Raw genomic sequence first — 13167 nt, 5'->3', positions numbered from 1 at the left:
ACAATCGAATTAAACTGCCGGCATATGCGCTGTCAGATCCGACAGAAAATCAAACCTGCCCAATTCAGATCTTAGATCTCGGTCAGGTAGGTCCATTGGGAATGCCCACACATTGGCAGATAAGCTGCCAAATCGGTTTAAAGGACCCAAATCGGCAGCTAAAATCTGTCCATGTATGGCCACCTTTATCCTCCTATTTGTGTCTGTAAGTTAACCTCCCCTTTAGATTGTAACTTTACAGGGCACGGACCTCTATCCTCATTGATTCTTAACTTATCGCAACTGTACCTTGTGTCTATTTTTTATTATCATACTTTATATTTATGTATTATTGTGATGACCCCCTGTTTTGATGTATTCATTTATTGTTCAACTGTACAGCGCTGTATACATTCAGTAAGTAGGGCTTTATAAATAAAAGATATACATACATACAAAAGCAAAGATCTGATTGGTTGCTGTGGGCAACATCACCAGTAATACTTATGTCCAGTCTTAGTAAACACGCACCTAAATCTTTCTAATACCCAGAGATCAGGCATTTACCTCTGACTTCAAAACACCTAAGCATCATTGGACCTTCTATTCTCATAATGCCTAGCTACAGACCTGCCTAGGACACCTTCCCTTCTGTTCCCAAAACCCAGGCGTCAGGGCGATGCTGCCCATAGCAACCAATTAGATCTTTATTGTTTCTCAGTATCTGATATCATGGCCCCTAGCTGTCACCTTCGATGGATAACTCAGCAGGGACCTATCTTTTCCTACCCTATATCCAGGTACCAGTGTAGCTACCTTTCATTTTCCATCATTCTCAGATACCATGACTGCCCCCATACCCAGACTTACCAAGGCCCATGCTCTTCTCTTTCCTATCATACCTAAACTCCAGGGCATTTTGCCTTGGATTGGAACAACTAGTGCTATGGTAGAACCAATTAATACATTTACAGACAAGCAAGTCATTGCTGACTTCTTCACCCCTTTAAAAAATATATAGCCCTTGTTATAGCCATGTTACCATGGTAAATAACCCTGATTGTGACTAGTAAATAAAAATTACGGTGCATAAAATAACATCAGCACTGAACTAAAACCTTATTTTATGTCTAAATAAATTACCAAAATGGTTATAGGGTTTAATGATGAGGTTTAAAACATCCCACTGTAGCTAAGTGATAACCATAAGCCAGTTTTTTTTTTTTTTTCCCAGTGGCTTCTCCTCTATTCAGATTCCTTCCACCTCATTAACACCAGCAGGATGTGCAAAAGAGCAGACACTAGCACGTACACACCCAAAGTATTCTGGGAAAGGGATGGGTTTTTGAACGCTGAAAAGTCCAGGGTACACATTAGGGAAATGGTTTGAAGAGAGTACATCAAAATGATAATATCCAGAGCCAGACTAAGACTAAATGGGGCCCTAGGCAGGGTATTTCCATGTATAATACCCTCAGAACTCATAGCAGGATAAACACAGGGACAATTTCATGTATAATAATACTAGGATGAGTGCAGTAACAGATTCAAAGATAAAACACCGTGAACAAAGTGTAAGAAAGCCATTTTTCTGTACAAGAACCTCAACACATACAGAAGAATAAATACAATACAGAATGGCTAGTGAAGGAGTCTTGATACGGGAAGTGTTTGGGGGAAGTCCCAGGTAGAAGGACTAAAGGTGGCCATACACGTTAAGATCTGCTCGCTTGGCGAGGTCGCCACCTTAAGGGCAGTGGCACACGGGGAGATTCGTCGCCTATGATAAATCTTCGCTATTGCGGGCAACTAATCTCCCCGACATGCCATCCCACCAGCAAGAATGTAGATCACCAGTGGGATAGCACACACGTCGCTTCGGTTTTCCTAAAGTCGTCCGAACTTTCCTTGAGCCTTGAGAGGCAACTTCGGACAACTGAAGCCTTATAGTTGTCATTGGGATGGCATGTTGGGGAGATTAGTCGCCTGCAATACTGAAGATTTATCACGGGCAACTAATCTTCCCACGTGGCATTGCCCTAATAAAGCTGCAGTTGTATTCTTACCATTATTCTGCTGCAACGACACTTTAGGGAAGGGCAGAGGGGGAATCTGCAGAGTAGCAGCCAGGGTATCCTTTCTGTAATCTGATGGCTCTTCACTTATCTGCTGTTGCCTGCTTGCCTGCTCTCTCCTGACACAGGGATATTTCCATCACAGCCTGCAGATGCGGCTCTATATGAAGTGTCGCAACCCATCATTCATTTATACTTTAACACTTTCTGGGCCCCTAGCATCTGGTGGGCCCTAGGCAGACGACTAGGGTACATGATGGGTAACCCGACCCTCATAATATTGCTGTGTTTTATTTGAATAAAAATAACAACTAATATGCTGTTTGGGGCATGCCTGTTTTTTTTTTAATAAGCTTAAGTATTTCAGGGAACTTGAGTTTATAACTAATAACATGCTCTTTTCATTCTGCCATTTTCCTTTACATGTGACGTTAGCACGCTTCTAATGCCTAGTGGCCTGGGCACTCACGGGTTAATAAATCAGTGTTTGTCTGGTGGGAATAATAGAACTTGTAACAGAGAATCTTGTGACCAGCTGTTAGATTTATAGTTGTCAACAGCCAAACAAACACTGTCAGGAACACTTTGCATATGGGCTGCTGGGTTGCAACTTTTTCTAAAATGCACAGCATAGTACTCCAAACATACACTACAGTATATAGCAAGCAGATTCTAGTAAATCTAAGGTAATGTGGCTTAAGCACACTTTATTAAGTCTGATGATTTCGCTAGACATTTACATTCTGTCAGAACAGCCTTTGCAGTGCTAGGGCAAAAAGTGTTCTGGGACACACAAACAATAACAGGAACCTTCACTCTAAATCACACACAATGTAGCTAATTGCGCACTGGAGCAGGCTATTGAAAGTTGGCATATCAGTAACTTCAAGTGAGACTGACTCAAAAGGTGTTATTTATTTATGTTATTTACAGCAGAAACAAGGTTTTTTTGTGACAGATATGTAGATAAATGTTATAGTACCAGTGCGTGTATGGTAAAATATATGGTGTGTATGTGTAAAACATATATATCTAGAGAGAGAGAGTTTGAAAGGCAGTGCACCCAAAGCAAGAAAGGCTCAGATGCTGCCGCAAAAAAATATCAGCATGTGCAACACAGAGCACTCACGGGACTTAAATTATGTGCAAGAATTTAATGGTGTTGACGTTTTGGTCCTACACAGAGGACCTTTATCAAGACATCACAAACAGTTCCCCAAACCAAACAAACTGAAATAGTCAGTAGTGTCTGAAAACTGACACCAAGGACCCACACCCATGACATAATAAGTGTGAGGTGTACACTGTAGATTAACATCACCCTGTATAGGGAGATACGAGTAGGTAAAATAACTCAGTATAAAGTGCAACAAAAGAGGGTGTCCAAATGGCAGATAAAATCATATAACCTCATGGCCAAGAAAAGGAGAAGCAGAAGAGGGGAAAAGAGAAAGCAGCTAAAGTAGATATAAATATAAAAATAAGAGGATGAAATAAGTAGGTGTCCAACACGTACAGAGCCTTCAGCCCAGCCATAGGTTAGCAGAATGGCAGCATATGTAGTACAGCGTCATCCTGGGAAACAAAATATATGATCACCTTCGTTAGCGGAAACAGCCGACAGAGAGCTGCCCTATACTTGGTGTTGCAAAACACAAAATAGTTATCATGATGTTATCATGGTTTGGGGAATTGTTTGTGATATCTTGATAAAGGTCCTCTGTGTGGGACCGAAACGTCAACTTACACCATTTTCACTTTTTCACTGAAGCGAAAAAAAAAATTTGCCATGGAGATGCAAGCTTTTTCTGGGCCCCCCCTTTATCCCTGTAGGTGCAGGGCCTGGTGACAAGTAGTTACACCGCTGTATAAAAGTCATTGGAGTGCTTAATCTACCTGGAACAATAAAAATCTCCTGGCAGGGTATATGTGAATCCTGGGCCTCCGGCTGGACAGCCATGTTTCCACAACAGATTTTGCAACAGTATGTAGTATACGTGCCAAAGGACTTCATGTATGAAAAGAGTCATAGGCCCATGGGATGAGGCATCATTATCTTTCTCTCTTTTGTTTTCTTCTTCCTCTGGAGAGGAGACTCTTGTGCAATGGTTACTCTTTACAAATATGTTAAAGGTCATTGCTAATAAATACAGAGGGAGGACATTTACATAGAGAAATAATACAGATGAACAAGAGGACATCATATGCTTCCACAGAATGGGCGTGGGAAACTAGAAAGTTTACTAGTAAGTAAAAGAATTATACTTGCATTTTAGGTGATGACATATTGTTTACAGTAAGCAGGCTTCATCCACTTCTTTGTGCAGGATTGACATTGCACAGCATTTTGGACTGATCTGTTTCCCCACTTTTATCAATAGTTACCTAAGCAGAGATTGCCTATGTTCCTGCAGATTACAGCTCCAAATGTAATTATACAAATGTATATACATTATTATGTTGGGTTTAAAAACCCAACATGCTGTTCTTTGACTTCAGCTTATTCTTTTGCTTTTTCTTATTATTATTATTCTTAGCGCCCCCCCATTTTCTAAACACTACGCCTCCTACAGTTTTAGGGGTACAACACCCAAACTATCCACACTTCTTCACCCTATAGCGGAACAGGTTGCTTGTGCTTTTCTAAGTGATCCCGCCCCCCGTCTTTTTGTGGCGCCGCTCTGAACCCCCCAATTTTCACATTGACTTTGACAGGGAACATTTTCAAACTGCTGCCACAAAACAGCCCATTGACTTTTATAAGGAAATAGAAACTGCTGCCAATCTTACAGCTTTGAGGCTACACTCCCCAAACTTGAATCACATACTTATGGGGTCAGCCTGAATGAAAATATGATGATTGTTGGATGCCCAAAAGTGGGTGGAGCCACCAACAGCCTATCAGATTTTACCTATTGATTTTCAAAGGGGAAAATTCAACCTGCTGCCATTCTTACAGTATTAACACCAGGGTCCCCAAACTTTTCACAGTAGGTCACTAGGGGACTGCAGTTTTTGTTTTGAAAATTGGGCGGAGCCACCAACAGCCAATAAGATTTTACCTAATGAATTTTATTGGTTTTATGCCAGGGTTCCCAAACTTTGCACAGTCAGTTACTGGGTGACTACATATTCAAGTTTTTTTTTTTTTAAGGGGCTGGAGCCACCAACAGCCAATCAGATTTTACCTATTGACCTTTAATGGGGAAATTCAACCTACTGCCATTCTCACAGTATTAACACCAGGGTCACTAGGGGACTGCATTTTTTAGGTTTTAAAAAGAGGGTGGAGCCACCAACAGCCAATCAGACATCACCTATTGAATTTTTTTTTGGCTTAAATTTAAAATGTTGCCTTTCTCACACTATTTATGTCAGGGTTCCCAAACTTTGCAAAGTCAGTCACTGGCTGACTACATATTCAGGGTTAGAACAAGTGGGCGCAGCCACCAACAGCCAATCCATTTCCACCCATTAAATTTCATTGTTTTATATTTAAACTGATGCCATTATTCAAGTATTAATTCCAGGGTTGTTAAACTTTCCAGAGTTAGTCATTGGGTATTTGCCATTCAAAGTTAGAAAAAAGTGGGCAGAGCCACCAACAGCCAATCACATTAAACAGCTGCCGTTCTTTAACTATTAATCCTAGGGTCCCCAAACTTTGCAAAGTTGGTCACTGGGGGGACTGCAGTTCAAAAATAAGAAAAGTGGGTTGGGTCACTAACAGCCAATCAGATTTCATCCATTGAATTTTATTGGTTTAAATATAAAATGCTGCCATTCTCACATTATTTATGCCAGGGTGCCCACTGTTTGTCACTGGGTGACTTCGACTCAAGGTTAGAAAAAGTGAGCGCACCCACCAACCACAATTTACCTATTGACTTTTATTGGTTTAAATGTAAACTGCTGCCATTCTTTAACTATTACTCCTAGGGTCCCTAAACTTTGCAGAGTTAGTCACTGGGTAACTGCAGTTCCAGGTTAGAAAAAGGGGGCGGAGCCACCAACCGCCAATTAGATGTCACTCATTGACTTTCAGTGGGGAAATTTAAATTGCTGTGATTCAGACACTATTAAAACCAGGGTCCCTAAACTTTGCACAGTGGTTTTATTTGTAACTGTGGTCCCCAGGTTACCAGGTTACCAGGTTTCATTCAGTGACTTCACATTTTTCAACCCAACATGAAGTTTGTTCTCAAACTTCCCTTTCTAGTTTACAAACTAATGTACATTTTAACATTTATAACATTTATAGTTAGGACATCTAATAACAGTGTTTTCATATGGTCTACTTGGTCATTGACCCACCATAATTTTTTTCCCTGATGAAGGATTCTAAGCTATATAAAAAGTTATCCAATAGATACCTAAGCACAAGTAAATATAAAGAATGATTGTATTAAATGCCCAGATTGTAGTGTGCTTCTTACATGTTTTCCACCCAAACTAAGCCAAGCTCTTTCTCTGCCCAGAAACATGGCTGCCTCCTTTTTGGTCACATCTACATAAAAATATAATAATAATAAAAATGATCAAACAGTATAATATTAGTAATCCAGGTATATTGAATTCATACGATAACTGTGTAGCACTGCCTCAGTCCCTATGACATATACAGTGGCTTGCAAAAGTATTCGGCCCCCTTTAACATTTATTTATAAAGCGCCAACATATTCCGCAGTGCTGTACAATAAGTGGGTTACATACACTGGACATACAGAGTAACATATAAAGCAATCAATAACCGATACAAGAGGTGAAGAGGGCCCTGCCCAAAAGAGCTTACAATCTAAAAGGAGAAAGGGTTGAGACACAAGGTGTGGGAATGGGCATGACCAGAGTTGTGAGAGGTGTGGCACAGGGTATTGCTAAACTAGATTAGGGTAAGCTTCTCTAAATAAATGTGTTTTTAGAGATCTCTTGAAGGCAGAGAGATTGGGTGCCTTCCAATTGGGTGCCTTCCAATGAATCAATTTTATTGGAATTCCACGTGAAAGACCAATACAAAGTGGTGTACACGTGAGAAGTGGAACGAAAATCATACATGATTCCAAACATTTTTTAAAAGTGGAGTGTACGTAATTATTCAGCCCCCTTTGGTCTGAGTGCAGTCAGTTGCCCATAGACATTGCCTGATGAGTGCTAATGGCTAAATAGAGTGCACCTGTGTGTAATCTAATGTCAGTACAAATACAGCTGCTCTGTGACGGCCTCAGAGGTTGTCTAAGAGAATATTGGGAGCAACAACACCATGAAGTCCAAAGAACACACCAGACAGGTCAGGGAGAAAGTTATTGAGAAATTTAAAGCAGGCTTAGGCTACAAAAAGATTTCCAAAGCCTTGAACATCCCACGGAGCACTGTTCAAGCGATCATTCAGAAATGGAAGGAGTATGGCACAACTGTAAACCTACCAAGACAAGGCCGTCCACATAAACTCACAGGCCGAACAAGGAGAGCGTTGATCAGAAATGCAGCCAAGAGGCCCATGGTGACTCTGGACGAGCTGCAGAGATCTACAGCTCAGGTGGGGGAATCTGGCCATAGGACAACTATTAGTCGTGCACTGCACAAAGTTGGCCTTTATGGAAGAGTGGCAAGAAGAAAGCCATTGTTAACAGAAAACCATAACAAGTCCCGTTTGCAGTTTGCCACAAGCCATGTGGGGGACACAGCAAACATGTGGAAGAAGGTGCTCTGGTCAGATGAGACCAAAATGGAACTTTTTGGCCAAAATGCAAAACGCTATGTGTGGCGGAAAACTAACACTGCACATCACTCTGAACACACCATCCCCACTGTCAAATATGGTGGTGGCAGCATCATGCTCTGGGGGTGCTTCTCTTCAGCAGGGACAGGGAAGCTGGTCAGAGTTGATGGGAAGATGGATGGAGCCAAATACAGGGCAATCTTGGAAGAAAATCTCTTGGAGTCTGCAAAAGACTTGAGACTGGGGCGGAGGTTCACCTTCCAGCAGGACAATGACCCTAAACATAAAGCCAGGGCAACAATGGAATGGTTTAAAACAAAACATATCCATGTGTTAGAATGGCCCAGTCAAAGTCCAGATCTAAATCCAATCGAGAATCTGTGGCAAGATCTGAAAACTGCTGTTCACAAACGCTGTCCATCTAATCTGACTGAGCTGGAGCTGTTTTGCAAAGAAGAATGGGCAAGGATTTCAGTCTCTAGATGTGCAAAGCTGGTAGAGACATACCCTAAAAGCCTGGCAGCTGTAATTGCAGCAAAAGGTGGTTCTACAAAGTATTGACTCAGGGGGCTGAATAATTACGCACACCCCACTTTGCAGTTATTTATTTGTAAAAAATGTTTGGAATCATGTATGATTTTCGTTCCACTTCTCACGTGTACACCACTTTGTATTGGTCTTTCACGTGGAATTCCAATAAAATTGATTCATGTTTGTGGCTGTAATGTGACAAAATGTGGAAAAGTTCAAGGGGGCCGAATACTTTTGCAAGCCACTGTATATCCTGCCCAGGCAGATAGAATTGTCAATTTATTTGGAAGACTTAAAACTGGGTAAGACAGGTAGCAAAACCAGAAATGTCTGTAGGGTCATCACCTGGGTTACACAGCACAGCATCATAAAATTGTTACTATCCTATCAGTGGTATATGTAGAAATTAATTATTAATTTTGGGGGGCCTTCATCATTTATTCTCAAAGGTTTTGGCAGATCTGCAGAAAGCAGATCTGTTCTGCACACACATATAGAAATTATGTGCATCAGCCTGGAGCCCCCGCCTCACAATACTCCCTTCCTATCAGCTCATTGCAGCTGGATTAATCCCCAAGTGCATCAACACCTCCTTTCTATCTGTAGGCCACAGCATGTTTCACTTCCCAGTGCCACTGCTACTGTTTTCTATCATTTGCTTGCAGCAGATTTAGAGGAGCATTTTGACCCATATTCCCAATTGATTGGGCATTTCTGGACAATGGCTGCAAGCAGTATTTGCCCATGTGTACCAGTAAAGGCACAATTTGCAGATTTAAAACTGTCAGTTTTGGAGGCAGCCATGTTGAGAAATAAATCAGTATTCCTCTGACAACAGTTTATTCGACACAGAATACATGCTGTATTAAGGGTAAATAGCAGTGCAATACCATATAACTTAAAACTTTTATCTGGCATCATCAATATTTCCTTAATTTTGTCCATTGCCCGTACAAGAAAACAGCTGAGAATGTTGAAAACAAAGCTTTTATTGAACATTTTAAATTAGACATTGCATAGTGATGTGACCCAAATACAAGAAGATGTCTTTCAAAACATATCTAATTTATTTGATTTAATTAATGCCTGGAGATCTCAATAACTAATGTTCCCTTTAAGCTGTTCACATGGAATTTTTTACACGAGCATTCAACAGAACTTGTGAAGCACACATAAACTGGTTTTATGCACAAACACAAAATCATTTCCATTATTAGATCAGCATATTAAGAACCAATACAATATGCAGTACCTGACTCCCTGAAATGTAAAATATCGGGTAGTACCACCTTAGGCTTCAAAAGCTTTTTGGGTTTGTTTAAACTATTGTTTAAAACTATTGTGATCAGTTACTAAAAGAAGATCTGAATAAAACACACTCTGACAAACAAAAATACAACTTTTCCTCTTGCCTCAGATGATATCAGTAACCGTCCATTACTTTGCTAGATCCACTTGTCTGTTGAGCTTGGCCAAATTAGGCTGATTGCCTATTATTAGATTAATCTGTTTCTCTGCTTTCTCTTCCTCTAAAGTCTATAAATTAGTGATGTGCAGGTCGACATACCGTTGACCTGCACCCAACTGAAACCCCCTGAGCTCTGATGTCACAAAAGGGGCTGGGTGCGAAAATGGAAGGCTATAAATACAGAGCTCGGGAGGCAGAAGCATTGCATACCCATGGGTTGGGTGAGTTCAGGCCAACATTCACATAACTTTTGTGGTAGGTTCAGGCTCGCGAAAGTTGTGTGGATGCTGCCCCGAATCTGCCCAACCTGCTAGTAAACCAGTGGGTCTCAAGGGTTTCAAGCCAGCCCGCAAATCACTACTATGAATACATGTTGTGTGGTTATTATACACTCCTTGACATTTAAAGAAGAGGCATATAATTAATCGCTGTGCATAGTGCAGCAACCAATATTTTGAACATGCCCAATATGTAGCCACACTGAACATACATACATGAGCATACATTTCATGACATGCTGTGGCCCCCCAAGCATATCCTGAAAGATCTAGTGGTGGTTCCTAGCATTTTGTAACAAACATAATGGTGGCCCCCATTTTCTTATAGACACAGTAGCGGCCCCCAAGTATTTCATCAAAGACAATACTCTGGCGTCCCCAAGCATTTAGTAAAAGACAACACAGCTCCCTAGTTTTTCATTAAATACAATACAGTTGTGGTCCTCAACATTTGATGAAAGACACAGTGGTGGCCTCTAAGTATTTCACAAAAGACAATGCAGTGGTGGCCCCCAAGCATTTCATGACAGACATAATGGTGGCCCCACATATTTCATGAAACACAGTGGTATCCTCAGACATTTTATGAAAGACTACACAGTGGTGACTCCCTTGTTTTTGACTGAATATAAAGGCTCACAATTATTTCATGACAGACACAGTGGTGGCCTCTCAAGCATTTCATGGCATACAAGCTGCAAGCCCATGCTCCCCATCTTATCCTCTCCAGGCAGCCATGATTTATGTTACAGTCTCATCTTTCACAGGCCAGCAAAAGAGTGGTACGTTTAAGGGCTCTGGCACACGGGGAGATTAGTCAAATCTCCCTGTTCGCGGGCGACTAATCTCCCCGAGTTGCTATCAGTTGCCATCCCACCGGCGACAATGTAAGTCGCCGTTGGGATGGCACACGCGGCTGCACGATTTCGGCAAACCGCCGAAAATGCCTCGCGAGGCAACTTTGGCGATTTGCCGAAATCACCTGCACAGCGTGTGCCACCCCACCGGCGACTTACATTGTCGCCGGTGGGATGGCAATTCGGGGAGATTAGTCGCCCGCGAACAGGGAGATTTGTCGCGGGTGACTTATCTCCCCGTGTGCCAGAGCCCTAAGGGGCTATCTGGGCCCGCTTGTTACGTGTCAAACCCAAAAAGCCAGACAGCTGAAAGTACAGAATATCATTACAAAGGACCAGGCAATGACGGATAGGAGTTTGCAGGGATGAGTAATTTTGTGCCAAACTTATTCACAAATCCCCAATACAGTATCGCCATATGGTCTGTTTCGCCACAGATTTGAACAATGCTGTTTCTTTGCACTCTGCAGAAGTAGCTACATTCACTACATTGTATAACTAATTGAAAATTAAGAGAAAGTATATTTAGATAGCACATTAGAGAAGTGACCAAGTTTGGAAGAAATTGGCAAAATGGGAGCCTTTTTGTCTATGACAAAGAGTTAGAGTATAGTGCAAGTTAGTGCAATGTATGCTATTGCAGATTTAAAAATTCCTTAACCACAATGTAGTTCTGCCTTTCCATTAATACCAATGCAGTGGCAAAATTTCACTTAAAGAAATTTTTAAGATCTCACAAACTTTTACATGAATCGAAAAACCCCATTTTCACTCGTCATTAGTAGTTTGCTTTAACCTAACTTTTAGAAAAAGTTAAAAATAGAAAAAGAATATAAATTGTACAGTGTTTTAGATTAATAATAATCTAAAATTGGAAAAGGACCTTGAGATGTGTGAAATATTCAAATCTGATTGGCCATACACAGGACAATAGTAGATATTGACTCGGCCACTTTCAACAGTCAGCAATTTATTGGCTTTTGTATGAAGCCAAATCTATTATCTCCCCAATCAATATCCAAACAATACAAGATCCCATATGTTCAATGAGGCGCTATGATATGCATCGGACCACCCCACAATATATATGTTTGCCGATCAGCCTAATTTGGGTGACCACTGGGATCCAGATTTTGTAAAGATCCTTAGATTTGGTAACCTTGACAGAAAAGTAAATCTAGCTATGTATGGCTGTATGGCCAACTTTAGGCACCTCTATTGATGCAAGTGTTATGCAATAGAATATTTCCCTTAAATTTAGTTTAAAAAAGGCATGTGCTTGTGAAAGATTCTATTTAAAAAAAAAAACATAGGGTCCAAACAGATATCAATTAGGATGCATGTACGTTACCACCAATAAAGATCTGTATTGGTTCTGAATTAAACCCGATCTTATTAGCCCACCACTTCAGAGGCCAAATTATGCTAGGATCTTGTTGTCTGCCAACTTGACCCAAATATCTCTACAATAAGCCATATAGCAGAGAAATCTATACCTCCAAAGATGTGAGGTTTGATACAACTGGCAATGCCTTTTCTTGAAGCCCATTAATTGATAAGCAAACAGCTATACTGCCTCATGGTGCAGGACTTACTAACTACTATAACTGCAACCCATGCAATGCAAATCTGCTCTAATTACTAATTTGAATAATAGCATGTGACTTTTAACCTACAGAGCTTCCAAATCATGGCTTCAACTGGGGACACTGGAAATTTGTATTACTCATGTTTCAAGGCCTATCACTATATTATTCTGTTTACCACAACTGCGGAGAGACTACAGCATGCATCTGACATGATTAATATTAAATACTAAAAAGTTTGTGCATCTGCTGTCTGTTTTATCATTTCTTTTTTCAATGGCAAAATAAACTCTTTAAACCAAGTTGTTTCTAGTAAATGCATTTGGCAGGACACTCAAACCGGTGCAGTTTGCTTCAGAGTGCAGTAGTCTTCATGTTTGCTTCAAAGTTTATTGGAAACCAAGATTTTTTTTTTTTGTGTTTACAGAATACTGTCATGGGAATAACACATCAGTTAATAGAGTTTGTCCAGCATATTTCTGCACTGAAATCGCTTTTTTAAAAGCACAGATTATTTTATATTTAATTTTTAAACTTTCAAATGGGGTTAGCCATATTCTTCATTTCCCAGGGTGCCACAACCACGTAACTTGTGCTCTGATAAACTTCTGTCACACTTTAGGGCTGTGACACACGGGGACATTAGTCGGCGCTAGCACCGGCTAGAATGTAAATCG

The sequence above is a fragment of the Xenopus tropicalis genome, chromosome 8 (genome assembly GCF_000004195.4).
Source record: "Xenopus tropicalis strain Nigerian chromosome 8, UCB_Xtro_10.0, whole genome shotgun sequence".
Taxonomy (NCBI): domain Eukaryota; kingdom Metazoa; phylum Chordata; class Amphibia; order Anura; family Pipidae; genus Xenopus; species Xenopus tropicalis.
Note: the sequence above shows the minus strand (reverse complement) of the source record.